Source organism: Cetorhinus maximus, chromosome 2 (assembly GCF_964194155.1).
Source record: "Cetorhinus maximus chromosome 2, sCetMax3.hap1.1, whole genome shotgun sequence".
Classification (NCBI taxonomy): Eukaryota; Metazoa; Chordata; class Chondrichthyes; order Lamniformes; family Cetorhinidae; genus Cetorhinus; species Cetorhinus maximus.
In genome coordinates, this window is record NC_135880.1 from 186,288,240 (window position 1) to 186,303,239 (window position 15,000).

Below are 15,000 nucleotides of genomic sequence, written 5' to 3' on the forward strand. Positions count from 1 at the left end.
CATTCCAATGGATTCCTGGCAGGCTTGTGTCCTTGCATGCTCCATTAACAATTTCATCCAAAACTTTGTTCCCTGTATCCAAACTCACTCACTCCTCTTTACTCATCACCCCTATGTTCATGGACCTATCTTGGCTCCGGGTCCAGAAGCGCCTTGATTATGAAATTGTCATTCCTGTTTTCAAATCTCTGCCTTGCCCCTCCCTATCTCTCTAACCTCCGTTAGCTCTCCAACTCTCTGAGATCTCTGCTCCTCCACTTCTGCCCTCTTGTGCATCACTGATTTTAATCACTCCACTCTCAGAAGCCATGTCTTTAGCTGTCTCAACGCTAAGCTCTGGAATTCTCTCCTAAATATTTCTACCTCTTTTAAGATGCTCCTTAAAATCCACCCCTTTGACCTAGCTTTTGTTCATCTGCCTTAATATTTCTTTGTGTCAAATATTGTTTGATAATGCACCTGAGCTTTTACTCTGTTAAATATGCTGTAGAAATGGAAGTTGTCATTGGAATAGAGATCATAACTTTGTGGATTGGGGACTGAGAGTTTGTCATCATTGATTCATGCATATATATAACCTCAATTTATTCTATTTTTAAATTTGTGGCAAATTTAGAATGTAACTTACTGATGTACATATAAATGTACTCTGGTGATCTATGGTTTCCAATCCTGTTTTCTACTCAGTTACTGATTGCTGTGGGGTAAAAAAATGCCACAAAACATCAAGCATTTGTGAAACAAATGGCACAAATATTATCACACTCCATGTATGGTACATCACTTTGGACCTCACTTTGAGCTAACTCTTAGCAATAGCCACATGTGCACTTGCTGTGAGGCAACACCGGGTATTGATCAGGGTGATGTTGTGACTTCCTGCTCCCAGGGACCCTGCTGTTATTCTAACTGTGTCGTGATTTAGCTTAGATTGTGAATTGGACCTGGGAACTGTTGGTCTATGTTGGTCATTTCCGCTAGTTACCTTTTATCAAGGAGCCATCAGGGAAATCTCCCATAACTGTCTGGAAAAGGTAAATGTGCAATCCTTTCCACAGAACTTAATTACAGATTTCACTTCATGTAACATTTTTATTGAGTGGAATAAAGTATATTCTTTGACAAATGTAAATGTTTGTTTAACATTTGAGGTTTCTTGAAGTAAGCATGGTTCCATAGGCACGCTTCAGACAGGAGCTTCAGCTTTATACTTGTGACTTTTTTTAATATATTGGATTAGTAATTGGAAGTGACCATCGGTTTCATTCAGCTAGAGATGGCTCTAGCCCAATGATCAGGATGATGTCTAAATTTCTTAAATGGGGAAAATGAAACTCATGATTGGTAGCAGAAGATAATAGGTGCAGTTTAAAGCATTTCATTGGGACAGTTTTACTTATCAATACATATTTTTTCAGTTGATCTGTATAATCTGATTGATCTCAGACTGATGAGTTGGTGAATTAAACAAGGTGTCAGACCATGCTACTTCAGAGAGCTAGCATAGACATGACAGGCTGAATGGCCTTCTGTGCTCTAACCATTCTATGATTCCATGTGATGGTAACTGATTCAAGGCTATAACCAGGCTTATTTGGTTTCCAGGGCAATGACCATTGAATTAGCAGAGTTTTCAAAGCAAAAAAATCCTGAAAAATGCATCATGGCCTTACCTAAAGCAAAGGTGAATTACATTAAAAAATTTAAAATGAAAATTGCAGATATCAAGGTAATATAGTTAGTTGGAAATGTAAGGCCGAACACTTTTCGTTGCAATGGAGAGGGTTACTTTTCTCAGCAATGGGATGATCAAATGCAAATTTCCAGGAAGCAGGAGTGACTGAAGAAGCACCAAGTCATAAGATAAGGAATACTATCATCCCCACAGATCTTGCTGGAATCTGGACAATGGAGGATCCAGCAAATTTGCCAGGCCTAAAACTTGAAATTGCAGTCCCTTTGTGATAAGAGAAAACAAGGACAAGTATCAATGTGACCAATAACCTCCCTTGAATTGCCAAGAATGAGAAAAGGCTATTTGACTCATTAAACCTGCCACATTCAGAATCTGGGTGTGATTATTCTCCCAAGGACTGAGTGGATCTCGCCACTTATCCTCTGTTTTGAGAACACTAAGTTCTTTCTGTCTCATGGAATCTTGCAGCATAGAAGAAGCCATTTGGCCTGTCATGCCCTTGTTACTCCAGTCCCATAACCTAGATTTTTCCCCATAACTCTACAAATTCGTCCTTTTCACGTACATCCCCGATTGCCTTTTGAAAGTTCCTGTGGAACCCCATCACCCTCTTAGTAGCGCATTTCAGATCTTGACAACCCTCTGTGTGAAAATATTTCTCCTCATTTCCCCTCTAGTTCTCATGCCAATTATTTTAAATCTGTGACCTGTGGTGTGACCCACTTGCTAGAGGAAATAGTTTCTCCTGCTTTCTCTAACAAAATTCTTCATAATTTTGAACCTTCTGTCTTGAGGAGAACAATCCCAGCTTCTCAATCTCTCCATATAACAGAAGTCCCTCAACCTCCGTATCATCCTCGTGAACTTCTCCATGGTTTTAATATTCTTCCTAAAGTGTGATGACCAGAATTGTTTACTCCAGCTGGGGCCGAAAGATTGAACATGACTTCCTTGTTTTTGTATTTAGTGCCACAATTAACAAAGCTAAGTATCCCATAGACTCTCTTAGCCACATTATTAATCTGTTTTACAAACTTGGCAGATTTGTGCATATGCATTTTTTCAGAAAAAAATCACCCATGTCTGTAATGAACTCCTTTAAATTCGGTGTCTCTTTGAACAGATATCAATTCAGCTCCCCATAAAGATGCTCATTAACCCAGAATAAACTCTCTTATCTTTATTTTCTTTAATCTCTAACCTTGTACTTGTGATCTTGTGTCCTCCAGTGGGACCCACTTCATCGAGGGAAATAAACATACAGAAGGAGGCCATTTGGCTTCTGGTAGCTCATAAGCTGCAGCCTTCAACTGAAATGCCATTTCCCTGCTCTTTTCCATGTATTTCTTCATGTTCCTTTTTAAGATAGTTGCCCAGTTCCATTTTAAATGTTAACATTTCTGCTTCAGTTGCCACTTGGGGGGTGGGGAAAGAACATCATCATCTTTGCCTATTTTTCCAATAAGCTGAGTTCATGTCCTCTCTGTTCAGTCCAGAGGGAACAATCTTTCACTATTTATCTTGTACACTTGTATAACAACATTGAAGGCCTCCGTCAGGTCACCTCTTAACCTTCTCAGCTTGTGATAAAAGCCCCAATTGCATGAGTTTTGATGACTGTGCAGCTCTTTCCAGGTAACATTTGATCTAGCTGTACCTTTTCCATTGCTTTGATATCCTTATCAAAACTGGATGCAATACTCCAATTTTGGTCAAGGTTTGTGCATTTTGGGGAGATGGTGGGGTAGTGGTAATGTCACTGGACTAGTAATCCAGAGGTTTAGGCTGATGCTCTGTGGAAACGGGTTCAAATCCCACCATGACAGCTGGTGGAATTTAAATTCAATTTATAAAACCTGGAATTGATAGCAAGTCTCAGTAATGGTGACCCTGAAACTATAATTGATTGTTGTAAAAACCCATTTATTTCGCTGATGCCCTTTCGGGAAGGAAATCTGCTACCCTTACCTGGTCTGCCCTACATGTGACTCAGATCCATAGTATTGTGCTTGACTCTTAACTATCCTCTGAAATGACCTAGCAATCCATTCAGTTCAAGGACCAATAGAGATGGGCAACAAATGCTGCCCTTAACAGTGTCGCCCACATCCCATTAAAGCATAAATTAAAGAAAAAGATGGACATTGAAAAATACATAAGAAGATAGGGCTGGTATTCTGTGATCTCTCAGTGGGAATTGTCACCCAACTGCTACTCTATATCCAGAAGCTGTGGGCAGCATGCCCATTTCCTGATTTGAGTAGCTGGCTGGTGAGGCTTCAGACCAGCAGCACAAACTCAGAAAATTACATTCTTATACTCACCAGATGCTTTCAAGGTACAATCAGTAATCACTACCAAGTTATTTTCCCTTTTTGTCTGCTATCAGAGATGAATAAATATCCTGCAGTATCTCAAAGTTTATTCAGAGTCTAGGCATTTTGTATAGATTGGGAAGATGCAGGTCGATCACTGTCTTATTCTGAGTGAATCGATCGTTTTCATTTAATCCATCAGCCAAGGACAAAATAGATTCTTTCATGCTATCAGCCTGTGCTCACAGCAGTAGAGTTTGTATAAAGTAACTCTTGAGTATCAACATGGAGTCTGTTCTGACTGATTAGCTTGTCTGACTGATGGGCTTGTTTTCTTCTTGAATTTACCATTCGAATAGTATTTTTGTTTGTAGCCTCTTCTACCTGAGATTTTAACTGTCTCCCTAAGAGAAGCCAGCAGATCTCTATCCCCCTATGGTTGGACTTAGCCTATCCCACAATCCATTATCCTATCAGAATAGGACATGTTTCATGTTCTGCCCCAACTTGATTTTATTATATATGCAGATAAGAAAAAAGAGTGCGATGCCCAGCACTACCGTCCCTCACATTTATTGGCACAGCTTACAAATAATATTAACTATAGACATATTCTTTTCACATATTCTTTATAATCTACATTCTGGTCCGCCTCTATCTCCCATTTCCCAGCTCATCTACGCAATTAGTCTCAGTCTCTGAAGATAACGTAACTCCCTTCTACTGCCCACGTAACTTTAGTGATATTAAAATTGATGATAACACAGTTCTGTATCATTGACAAGTATTAAGGTTCTGTGGAGAGGATAAGTAGAATAATTGACTAGAGTATGGGAAACTGTAGGTTGGCTTTTGCAAACAAGAGTAGGATTAACTGAGTGATTGGAGCAGAAGTAGAAGCCTCAGTTGAAATAAATACTGACAAAGTGTTACTGGAGGAGAAACATGAGACATCTTGAGGCTTTGAAGTTGAGAGATATCTGGGATAAGTGAGGGAACCAGGAAAAAGAATAAGGATCATAATTTTGAAAATAGGATTAGGATTGAGTGAGGTACATTCATAAATACACAAAGCATTCAAACAAAATTCGAGAGTTAGAAATATTAATAGCTATAGAGGTGTATGACACAGTACAGAGAAGTAGTTTTGGCTTCAACAGTTATGAGAACCTAATTTACCTGGTTATAATATGTTCAGGAGTGATGACCAGAGGAAGAAGTGTATAAGGTATATGATGTTATTCATCTGCTATAGTGCAAGCATGTAAATATATTCTGGTAAAAAATCCAAGTGGAGTGGAGGTGAAATACTACCATTTTCAGCACACGTGACAGGCTAACTGCAGTGAAGGTGAGATAGAGGGCTGAGATCATAGAATGGTTCCAACACAGGAGGAGGCCATTTTCCCATGATATACATGTGGGCTCCACATGAGCAATTTAGTGTGTCCCACTCTCTTGCCCTTTCCACGTAGCCACAACATTTTTTTTCTTTTTTTAATTAGTTCATGGGCTGTGAGTGCCCCTGGCAGTTGCCCATCCCTAATTGCCCTTGAAAAGGTGGTGGTGAGCTGCCTTCTTGAACTACTGCAGCCCTTATGATGTAGGTAAACCCACGGTGTTGTTAGGGAAGGAGTTCCAGGTTTTTGACCCAGTGATAGTGAAGGAACAGCGATATATTTCCAAGTCAAGATCGTATGTGGGTTGGAAGGGAACTTGCAGGTGGTGGTTTTCCTGTGCTACGTTTGTCCTTCTTTTGGAAGTTCATTTCCACCATATCAACTGCACTACACCCATCAACCTTTCTGTTGTTTCATCAAAAAACTGAGTCAAGTTGATTAAGTATGATTTACCTTTAACAAATCCGTGCTGGCTTTCCTTAATTAATCTACACATATCCAAGTTACTCGTAATTTTGTCCGGATTATCATTTCAAAATGCTTTTCCACCACTGTGGTTAAACTGACCGGCCCTTAGTTGTTGAGTTTATCCTTGCGTTTTTTGTTTTGAACAAGGTTATAACATTGAGGAGGACAATTTAGAACTTCAAAAGGACATAAACAAGTTGGTGGAGGGGGCAGATAGGTGGCAGATGAAGTTCAATGCGGAGTTGTGTGAGGTGATGCACTTTAGTAGGAAGAACATGGAGAGACTATATAAAATAAGGTGTAGAATTCTTAAGGGAGTAGAACGACCTGGGTGCATATGTGCATAGAGAATTGAAGGTGGCAGGACAGGTGGAGAGAGCAGTTAATAAAGCATATAGTATCATAGGCTTTATTAATATAGGGGCATAGAGTACAAGAGCAAGGAGGTTATGCTGAGCTTTTCTAAGAGACTAATTAAGCCTCAGCTGGAGTATTGTGTACAGTTCTGGGTGCCACAATATAGGAAGGATGTGAATGCACTGGAGAGATGCAGAACAGGTTTACAAGAATGGTTCCAGGGATGAGATACTTCAGTTATGAAGATAGATTGCAGAAGTTGGGACTGTTCTCCTTGGAGAGGAGACGGCTAAGAGGAGATTTGATAGAGGTGCTCAAAATCATGAGGGGGCTGGATAGAGTAAATAGGGAGAAATTGTTCATGCTCGTAAAAGGATAAAGAATGAGAAGGCACAAATTTAAAATGATTTGCAAAAGAAGCAAATGTGATGTGAGAAAAAACGTTTTCACAGAGCAAGTGGTTCGGGTCTGCAACGCACTGCCTGGAAGTGTGGCAGAGGCAAGTTCAATCGAGGCATTCAAGAGGGCAGTCGATGATTATGTGAATAGAAACAATGTGCAAGGGTACGGGGAAAAGAAAGGAGAATGGCACTAAGTCATAATGCTCATTTAGAGAGCAGCGCAGACATGATGGGCCGAATGGCCTCCTGCGCCGTAACGATTCTGTGATTTGCAATCCTGCAGTCCTTTGGCACCGCCCCTGTACCTAAGGAGGTTTAGAAGATTATGACCAGTACCTTTTCAATTTCCATGCTTACTTCCCTCTGAATCCCCGGATGCACCTCATCCGATCCTGGTGACTTATCAACTTTGAATACAGCCAGCTTTTCTACATACAACTTTTAGCCCATCCGGCATCTAAACTACCTCCTCTTTCACTACGACTCAGGCAGCATCTTCTTGGTAAAGGCAGATACAAAATACTAATTTAGTACCCAACCTTGCTGTCTGCCTTCATGCGTATATCCCCTTTTTGACCTCTACTTAGTCCCACTCCTCCTCTTCCTAACCTTTTACTCTTTATATGCCTACAGAAGATTTTTGGATTCCCTTTAATGTTAGCTGCTAGCCTCTTCTCCTACTCTCTCTTTGCTGCTCTTATTTCTGATTTAACTACCCCTGTGAACTTTCTCTCTTAAGCCTGGTTTTCACTTGTATTTATCACCCTGACATCTGCCATACACACCCTTTTTCTGCTTCTTCCTACTTTCTACCTCTTTTGTCATCCAGGGAACTCTGGATTTGTTTGCCCTAACTTTCCCTTTGTGAAAATGTTCTGCAACTATCTGCGACATCTCTTTAAAAGCAGCATCCCCTGCCAGTCTTTGGATCTGTCATGGATAAATTGGAATCATTCTCAACCAAAACTGAAATTTGTCCCCCTCCAATGAAATATTTCTGGCCCAGATTGCTTCTTGTCCTTTTCCATTACTAATTTAAACCTGATGATACGATGAGTACTATTCCCTAAATGTTTACCGACTGACATGAGTTTCACTTATCCCATCTAACTCCCCAGAACCAGATCCAGAATGTCTCCTTCCTCTTTGATACATAAACATCTTGATCAACAAAATTCTCCTGAACACACTTCAGAATCTCTTCTCCCTCTCTGCCCTCTGCGCTATTACTATCCCAGTCTACATTAGGATCATTGACGTTCCCCATTATAAGTTCTCTATTTCTTCTGCTTCCCTGTAATTGCTTTGCAGATTTGCTCCTCTGTATGTTTTGCACCTGTTGAGATCTGTCAAGGTAAACGTATGTACAACAAAGCAAACTGGGATAAATGTAATGCAGATGGTTGAAGTGGGGGAATGCTTGACAGAATTTTTCCAAGACCCCTTCCTAGATCGCAAATTTGTCTGATAAGTAAAGAAGCTTTGCTTGATTAAGTTGTGAGAAATAACTGATGCAAGCAGGAGAACAATTGAGAGAGCAGCTGTAACAAAGTTACATTCAATGGAAAAGTAGAAAAGGATAATGAATAATTAATAGTAAGAGTACTGGACTGGAAAAAGGCAAAGTTCAGTGAGATAGGAAAGGATCTGGCACAGATTAACTAGGCAGAAAATTGAGCAAATGGGTTAATGCATCAGTGCTGAGAATCGTCAAATCTGAAATGGATAGAGTGCAAAGTAGCTACATTACTGTAGTGCACAGAGGTGCATAGCTAAATAGAAAAATTAAAACTAAACTGAAACTTAAAATGGAGGAATATACTAAAGCCAAAGCTGGCAGTACAGGAGATAATGATGAGTAACAAAATATGTGTACAGGGGAGGTTGAAAAGATGGTTGGGAGGACAAATTGAGAATATGAAAAATGGCTAGAAGAAGATATAAAAGGCAACACTAAGGACTTGCAAAACAAATTTTAAGGGTCAAACAAGAAGTAGGCTTGCTCAGAGAGTAAAGAATCGTGAAGGATGAAGATATGGTAGAGAATGAACAAATATTTTGTCAGGTGAAAGTGAGAATGTGGATGTATTGAGGAGGAGGCTGGAAGAGGACATAAAAGGTGGGTTTATGGAAACAAATTTTGGGTTTAATGGGTATTGCTTGTTTTTGAATAAGGGTTTGAAGCGCAGTTGTTGATGCTGACATGTGCCGATAATTTGGAAACTGGGCTATATAAATAGAAAATGTGTTATTTTACCCTTGTCTACATTTAATTGCATTTTGGAAAAAAATAAGAACAAGGATTTTCAGTCAAAGATTGTGGGACTTTGCTGTATAAAAATTGATTACTGTGTTTGATTAGGTCACAGTGGCTGCTCTCATTAATTGTGGAGAGCTTTGGGACATCCTGAGAATAAGAAGCACTATATAAATGAAACCTTTTATTTCTGATACTGTCTTAGTGAGACCATGCTTAGAGTATTGTGAAGTTTAATGAAGTATGCACAGATAAAGAAATGAGAGCACTGGGACAAATTTAAGGGTGGGTCTGAATCATTGAGTTGGCAAATGAAACTGAAGGAGTTCAATCTGTTCTTTGTACGAACACACAAGTTAGGAGCAGGAGTAGGCCACTCGGCCCCTCAAGCCTGCTCCGCCGTAAGATTATGGTTGATCTAACTGGAACTTCAATCCCACATTCTTGTCTACCCCCAATACCCTTTCGCCCCCTTATTATCAAGAATCTGCCTACCTCTGCCTTAAAAATGTTCAAAAACTCTGCTTCCACAGCCTTTTGAGGACGAGCATCCCAAAGACTTGTGACGCTTTAAGAAAAATTCTCCTCATCTCTATCCTAAATGGGAGACCCCTTATTTTTAAACAGCGGTCTTAGTTCTAGATTCTTCCACAGGAGGAAACATCTTCTCCGCATCCACCCTGCCAAGAACCCTCAGGATCTTATATATTTCAATCAAGTCGCCCCTTACTCTTCTAGTCTCCAGCCGATACGAACCTAGCCTGTCCAGCCTTTCCTCATAAGTCAACCCACCCACTCCTGGTATTAGTCTGCTAAACCTTCTCTGAACTGTTTCTAATGCATTTACGTTTTTCTTTAAATAAGACCAATACTGTACACAATACTCCAGATGTGATCTCACCAATGTCCTGTGCAAGTGAAGCATAACCTCCCTATTTTTGTATTCAAGTCCCCTATTTTTATTCAAGTCCCCCCTCAATAAATGATAACATTCTATTAGCTTTCCTAGTTACTTGCTGTATCTGCATACTGGCCTTTGCGATTCATGGACTCGGACACCCAGATCCCCCTGCACCTGAGAGCTCTGCAATCCCTCACCATTTAGATAATATGCTTTTTGATTTTTCCTGTGAAGAAAGAAAACTGGGGTTAGGGGTAGACATTGAGATGCCAAGTTTTAAATGCACTGAACAGAAGACAACATTTATAAAATTAAGATGGGTGCCAATGAAACTCAAAAATTTCAGCACCATCCAAGACAATGCATTCTGCTTGCTTGCTTGGCATGCAATCCACCACCTTCCCTATAACACTGGTGATTGCATTGTGTAATATGTGCAGGGTGCACTGGAGCTGATCAAGGATTTTTTGACAATACCTCCCAAACCTGTGATCACTACCTAGAAGTACAAGGGCAGGTGCATTACCTGCAGCTGCCTCTCCAAATCACCCATCATCCTGAGTTGGACATATATCGCTATTCCTTAATTGTTACTCAGTCATAATCCTGGAACTCCCAACTAACAGTATTGTGGGAGGACCTTCACCACATGGACTGCAGAAGTTCAAGAAGTTGGCTCTTCAGCACCACCTTTTGCAGGGCAATTGAGGATAGACAATGAATGCTGACTTAAATAAAAGCCAAAAACTGCGGATGCTGGAAAACAAAAACAAAAATACGTGGAAAAACTCAGCAGGTCTGGCAGATTCCTGGAGAGGAGCACAGTTAACGTTTCGAGTCCGAATGACCCTTCAACAGAACTTAAAATGAATGCACTTGCTGGCGATGCCCACATCCTGGGAATTTTTTTTAAAAGGGGGAGCTAAGATAATTTTTGTGGAGTAAACTAATAACTAGCAATTGCTAGAAGACTCATTAAGAAATGGAATCTTGATCTGGATTGACACAACTAGGAAGAGATGAACTTTGTTTCTTTTGAATATTAATCTCTATAATAGGCTGAAATGAATGGGCTCAAATGATCTTTTTCTCACATTCTTTACACTCCTCTTATCCTTCATCAAGTATTCCGCTCATCAAATAGTTTGTTCTTTCTCATCTTTTGAGCATGCTGATTATCCTCCAATTTCCAGTACTACTTTGAGGTTATTAGCTCTGTGTTTTGTTTTCAGGAATCTAATAATGTCATTCCTATTTTGTGTGCAAAATAAGCACTTTAGTGCTTTGAATTGAAGTCTTTGAGTAGTAAGCATTTAAATTTTCTTTTGTTAAAATGACCAGACCATTGAGAAAGCATCAAAGGTCACACATGAAACTACCACTGTGTGAGGTCACTTTGCTACATTTCTTTTCTATCAGTGAAGGAGAATAATGTTGCTAAAAGTTCCAGTTACCTATTTTGTTTTAATCCCTGTGACTCAGTCACTGGTGTACCTTCTCTTTTTAAAGTAGGAAGGTCACCTGATCCAAATGGGATTCATGCGAGGTAACCTGTGGAAGTTAGGGTGGAAATTCCAGAGGCTCTGGCCTCTTGAATTCTTCTTAGATGTGGGAGTAGTGCCAGAGGACTGGAAGATTATAAATGTTACACCCTTATTTAAGAAAGCGAAAGGAATGAACCTCTCCAGTCAGCCGAATGTCAGTGGTGGGGATTCTTTTAGAGACCACGATCAGGACAAATTTAGTTGCCACTTGGACAAGTATGGACTGATAAATAAAAGTGAGAATGGATTTGTTAAAGGCAAAATATATTTGACTAACTTGAACGAATTTGTATCTGCATTTGTAAAGGTGTGTTTGACAAAGCACCACATAATAGATTTGTTATCAAAATTAAAGCCCAGTGATAGCATGGCTACAAAATTGGCTAAGAGACAGAAAGCAGAGAGCAGTGGTGAATGATTTTTATTCAGAGTGGATGGAGGTTATGGAGTGGCATTCCCTACATGTTGCGATTAGTATCGCTGCTTCTTGTCATATATTTTAATGACCTGGACTTGGGCATAGATGAGAATTTCAAAATTTATAGCTGACGCAGAACTCAAATGTAGTAAGCAGTGATGAATATAGTATGATTTCAAAACATATTAGGTGAAATTCAGTGCAGAAAAGTGAGGTGATGCATTTTGGTAAATGGTACAGTTTTAAAGTAGTTGCTGGAACATAGTGATCTAGAAATGTATGTACACAAATGTTTCAAGGTGGCAGGAGATGTTGAGAAGGCTGTTTTTTAAAAACATATGGGGTGTTTAGTTTCTTTAAGAGAGGCAGAGTACAAAAGCAAGCAAGTTATGTCAAATCTTTATGAAACACTGGTTAGGCCCTAGCTGAAGTATGGTGTGAAATTCTGGACACCACATTTTAGGAAGGAAGTCAAAACATTTTGAGATCACATAGATTTTCAGTTTCAAATTGTGCTCAGTTTATTAACAAGGAAATGGTACAGCAGCTTCAGGAGAGCAGCAGATGTGTGGTTAAAAATGGAAGTTCAAAATTTGCTGTCTAAGATGTGCAGCTCTACTGTCAGTGTCATGAAAATGACATCTCACTGTCTGACTCACCATTGGCATGCACTTAATGGTGTGACATTGTTGTATTTACAAAGATGGCCTTTGGCCCTCCATTCATCATGACATTACTGCAGCTACAGATCTGCAATATCACACATCATCCACCTTTGATGCTCTTGTTCCTATTAAAGCTATTAGTCTCTCTTAACTGATTCATCCTCCAGTATATCCATCAACTTTGCTGCTTTAAGACCAAAACATGCAGATTTGAGCATGTATGCTGACAATTGGCTTATCCATCCATTGCCAGATCTGGTTGGTCCACACACAGGCCCTGCTCTCCTTTGCTAAAGCTGCTCACTATTCAAATATCATCCTGGATTACGAAGATAATCCCTGGTTTTGCTTCACCACAAGCCACTGTCTTAAACCCACCCTCCTGTGCTTCCTATACCCTTCTCACCACTAACAAGTGAGAGAAGCTTATGGATTTTTTTGACCCAAACATTGAGATTGTCTGTTCAACTGCCTCAGTTGCTTCCCTCCCTTCTACTTGTTGATGGGGCCAAACTTCTAAGGATTTGCACTGCCCTGGCCCTAACCCTGATCTCGCATAATTTTCTGGATTCTGTTCCATCTCTTGCCATGCTATCTCCGAGCTCATCTTGTTCATAAAACCCACCTCCTGCTTTCTTGACCCTATTCCCACTAAACTGCTGTCCACCCAACTTCCCTTCTTGGAAGCCATGTCAGCTGATATTAACAGTTATCTCTTGTCAGGTGCTGTCCTCCTTGCCATCAAATCTGCCATCTTCACTGCTCTGAAAAAATCCACTCCTCTGTCATTGCTAACTACCAGGCCACCAGCAATCTCACTTTCCTCTCCCAAGTCCTTGAATGCATTATCGCCTCCCAAATATGAGCTGATATCTTTCTCTCTCTTTCACACTTGAATGCCTGCAATCAGGTTTCTGCCCTGCGACAGTACTGAAATGGCCTTCTTCAAAGTCACAGATTATTTTGGCGTTATTCTATCCCTCCTCGCCCTGAAACTACCTGCAGACTTCAATGCACTTTACCATCCATCTTTGTAAATACAGTAAAGTTGCACCATTAAGTGCATGTCAATGGTGAGTAAGAAACTGAGATGTCATTTTCATGAAGCAAGCGGAAGAGCTTCACATCTTAGACAGCAAATTTTGAACTTCCATTCTTAACCACACATCTATCCCTCTCCTGAAGCTGCTGTACCATTTGCTTGTTAATAAAATGAGCACAATTAGCACCGTTACTTTGACAGCAAATTCTGGCCCATTGTTTTTTCTGACAGGTCTACAGTTAACTCAACAGACAAACCTTTACATCAACATCCTTTTCATTCTTATTGATAATTCTAATGCTTCAATATCAGCTGACTGAGGCATGCCATAGTTTGCTAGCTTCCGGTTTGTTCTTTTTCTTTTGATATTTTGAAATCGCTGACTCATGTTGACCCATGTATGTTGGCAGCCTTGCAGTGCTGTGTCTAGTTAACTATTTTTTTTATTCATTCACGGGATGAGGGCTTTTCTGGCTGGGCTGTCATGTATTGCCCACTCCTAGTTGCCCTTGAGAAGGTGGTGGTGAGCTGCCTTCTTGAACCACTGGAGTCCAAGTGGTGTAGGTACACCCACAGTGCTGTTAGGGAGTTCCAGGATTTTGACTCAGCAACAGTGAAGGAACGGCGATATATTTCTAAGTCAGGATGGTGAGTGACTTAGAGGGGAGCTTCCAGGTGGTGGTGTTCCCATCTATCTGCTGTCCTCATCCTTCTAAGTGGTAGTGGTCGTGTGTTTGGAAGGTGCTTTCGAAGGAGCCTTGGTGAATTCCTGCAGTCCATCTTTTAGATGGTACGCACTGCTGCTACTGTGCGTCGGTGATGGAGGGAGTGAATGTTTGTGGATATGGTGCCAATCAAGTGGGCTCTTTGTCCTGGATGGTGTCAAGCTTCTTGAGTGTTATGGGAGCTGCACTCATCCAGGCAAGCGGGGAGTATTCCATCACACCCCTGACTTGTGCCTTGCAGATGGTGGACAGGCGTTGGGGAGTCAGTAGGTAAGTTACTCGTTGCAGGATTCCTAATCTCTGACTTGCTCTTTTAGCCACAGTATTTAAATGGCTAGTCCAGTTCAGTTTCTGATCAATGGTAACCCCAGGATGTTAATAGTGGAGGATTCAGTGATGGTAATGCCATTGAACGTCAAGTGGCGATGGTTGGTTTCTCTCTTGTTGGAGATGGTCATTGTCAGGCACTTGTGTGACGTGAATGTTACTTGTCAGCCCAAGCCTGAATATTGTCCAGGTCTTGCTGCATTTGGACATGGACTGCTTCAGCATATGAGGAGTTGCGAGTGTTGCTGAACATTGTGCAATCATCAGTGAACATCCCACTTCTGACCTTACAATGGAAGGGAAGGTCATTGATGAAGCAGCTGAAGATGGTTGGGCCTAGGACGCTACCCTGAGGAACTCCTGCAGTGATGTCCTGGAGCTAAGATGACTGATCTCCAACAATCACAACCATCTTTCTTTGTGCTAGGTATGACTCCAACCAGCAGAGAGTTTTCCCACTGATTCCCATTGACTCCAGTTTTGC

General features: G+C 40.7%; 1 protein-coding gene across 2 annotated transcripts in view; it reads left to right on the forward strand.

Annotated features, from left to right (window-relative positions):
• prdm10 (PR domain containing 10) overlaps positions 1–15,000 on the forward strand; it is a 200,775-nt gene that overhangs the window by 339 nt on the left and 185,436 nt on the right. The window lies entirely within an intron of this gene.